Source organism: Rhagoletis pomonella, unplaced genomic scaffold (assembly GCF_013731165.1).
Source record: "Rhagoletis pomonella isolate Grant_MI unplaced genomic scaffold, Rhpom_1.0 Rhpom_scaffold_00002, whole genome shotgun sequence".
Classification (NCBI taxonomy): domain Eukaryota; kingdom Metazoa; phylum Arthropoda; class Insecta; order Diptera; family Tephritidae; genus Rhagoletis; species Rhagoletis pomonella.
The window spans coordinates 18,662,480-18,665,764 of record NW_023458556.1 but is presented as its reverse complement, the minus strand read 5'-3'; positions in this window follow the sequence as shown (position 1 = coordinate 18,665,764).

Sequence of the window (3,285 nt, the reverse complement as noted above, 5' to 3'; positions counted from 1 at the left end):
TCTGACTGATTCTGACTATTTCTGACTAGTCCGGACTCGTACGGGATGGCAACTATAAGTTCGCCTTGTAATAAATCTTCAAACGAAAAAAGATCTGATATTCTTCTCTATTTTCAGAATCTCCATAAATGTGTCGACCTACTTTTGAAATACATATTACATTTACATTCACCAAAACTTGTAAATCGCGAAATTTTGCCGTAAAAAATCGGTTTGAGTGAAGACAAAAAACTTCACCAATGGTTCACACGAGATTTATACAGATTTTTCCCTTGCTCCGTTGTCCATCTATCGGTGCCGAGCATCATCAACATCCATTCGTGGGATATATCCCAACCATCATATGCGTTGAATCTTAATGCACTTCTCGATGTTCCTCTCTTTGTAGAGCTCGCACAGTTCGTCATTTTATCTTCTTTTCCGTCAAGAGAGAGCTCTGCGTTTCCATTGCTAAGCGAGCTCAAAGTTGCACTTGTAGGCAGGAGTTATTCCCCGCTTGATCTCCAGGCTGACATTATTGGTGGTATTTATGCTAGATCCTGCAAGTTAAATAAAAACTTGTAATCTTCCCACCAGACAATTTTTGTTGCCGGAAATAAGAAAACATGTCGCCCTCGGCAACAACTTTATCGCCATCGTATCGATTTCTTATTATCAGTCGCTCTAAAACGTCCGCCGAAGGCAACTCGCCTGATCGAGTCATTTTCTTATTACCTGAATGAGCTGTTTTCTTATCACTTTATTATTGCTATAGGCAATGTTTGGAAAATTTTTTCTTATTTAATATTTAATTTATTTTTGATTAAAAAATTACAATTTGAAAACGAAATTATTTGTTTCCTCCGCTACATAAGGCGCTTCTTATTTTGTTAATCTTATCTTTGGCATACATTAGATGTTTTTGCAGAATACTGTTGATGCAAAATTCATCAGTTTGATTTTTATTGAAAACATATTACTAAAATTACATGAAAGAAATGATGTTGCCGATTTCTCACCATGGCAATAAATCGACGAGTCGCCAATTGGTTGCCATTGACGATTGTTGCATATTTCTCATGTTTTGCTTGGTGGGTTATTACATTAAACGAGCAATTCTTGTATTTATGTATATACATACATTTAAATGCAGCCGTACGCGACATTCGTACGCTTATGGAAAATAGAAGTTACTGAAAAACTAGATTACGGTTATGTTGCAACCAAAGGGTACTATGTTTGAGAAAAAAATAAGCAGCCTCGAAACTTTGGTGTGGAAAATATCCGTTCAAAACAAGGTGATAACGTACGCGACAAAAAAGAAGTGATTTTAAGGCACATATACATATATGCGAAAGTCTGCGAATCACGGGAGTTTTTCTTTTCTTTAAAAATTCCTAAACTAGGCTAAATAATATACCTTTACAATCCTTCCATTTTTTAATAGAAATTATCTCTGGTTAGTTTTATTAAAAAAAAAAAAAAAACATAATAACGTACGCGACATAACGTACGAGACAGATTTTTCCCTCATACAATATTATTACTAGTAACACATACTAAATTAAATTTGAAATTTATTTTTTTCAGTTCTCCACCGTTTCGCGGTTTCAAAACCTTTTTCCGCCATCTGAATACGAAATTAAAGTTATAAAGCCGTTTACTGCATTGCATTTTCGATTTACATTTTCATGGAAACACCCATATGTATATCCATAGGGTTCTCGGAAACGGCTCTAACGATTTTGATGAAATTTTGTATACAGCTAATGTTTTGGATTATAAGGTTATCTGAATAGGCAATATCTCCGAGAAGACTCGCATAAGGATGCCACCTATTCGAAATTAGTTACAAATTAATTAAAACATCAGAATATGGGTATCAAATGGAAGGTATTTTAAAGATCCCTAATTCAAAAATATTTTAACAGGGTTGCCACCTATTTTGAATAACATATTTATTTATTTTTTTGCTAAGAAAAAATGTAAAGTATTACTATTCATGGGTGCCGAGAGAAGGTTCTTAAACAATGCTTTCCGTATATACAAAATGTTATCCCTTGGGATAATAGTGTAAGGTTGCCACTTATTTTCGATTTTAGACAATTTATCTTAAACATCGCAATAAGGATATCAAATGAAAGGTATTGTTGAGAACTTTGGTCAGAAAATATTTTCCATCAGGGCTGCCACGCTTCTATGTAATAAAAATTTGTATTTTGTTAATTTCAATCAGCATTTTTTTGTGTATACACAGTACATATACACTCAAGAAATGTACCATTCATTCCAGCGTATTTCGGAATAGGATTGCCACCTAAATTTTGGAGTAAGAAATTTACTTAATAGATATCGAAACCCAATTTTTTTTCCAAAATATTTTTTTAAAGCTATCCAAATTTGGAAAATTTTAAAAAGTATGTGCACTCCGGGCAAGGCTCGGTCAACCTGGTACTAAAAAATAAAAATGAATATTTTTCAAGCAATAAATGAACCTCAAAAAACAATTGAACTTAATTTTTTGAATAAAACGTAAAAATCCGTGCCGTTGAAGGTTGTCCGAGTAACAAGGAGAGAGAAGTATGTTTTTTTACTCCCTATGCAAGCAGCGTTTCTCTTTCCGCATGATTTTTTATGATGAAATATAAAAATAATCATTATTTGTGGTCCACGGTTTTTTTTGTTTTTGCTTGATCTGCACTCAGAAAAGGTTCAGCAAAATATATTTCTCTCAACACAAGATTTGGTAATTGTAACCAAATCGTGTAACTATAACAAAATCACGTGTTGAGAGAATAATATTTAGTTAACTCGTTCTCAGTGTGCAAGGCATTATCATTATTTATATGAATATCTACTAAAATTATCTTATCCTGCGAATTATCTATTTCAGAATTCTCCACCAAAACGGCGCCTCAGCAACATGTTCAAGCGTAAATAGGATGTCAGTGACAGCATGCCGATTTCATTAAGATAGAAGTGAGAGCACTTCCACTATTGTAGTTATAAATATTCTGATTTGTTCATATGTATTTAATTTTAATATTTTCGTATTTTTTTATTTATGGTAAAATTAGTTTAATCTGTTTACATACATATCTTATATGTATGTTTGTGCATGCTTACTTTTTTACATATGTATGCCCGTATGTTTGTGCGAATCAACAATGCGAAGCCTAACTTTCTTACGTGGTAGGAGAGCTTCAGCAGCTTACTTTTTTACTATATACACATATTCTTAGATAGATATACTATTGAGATATACTTTCTTACACATGTACATATATATGTATGCATTATGTAAGT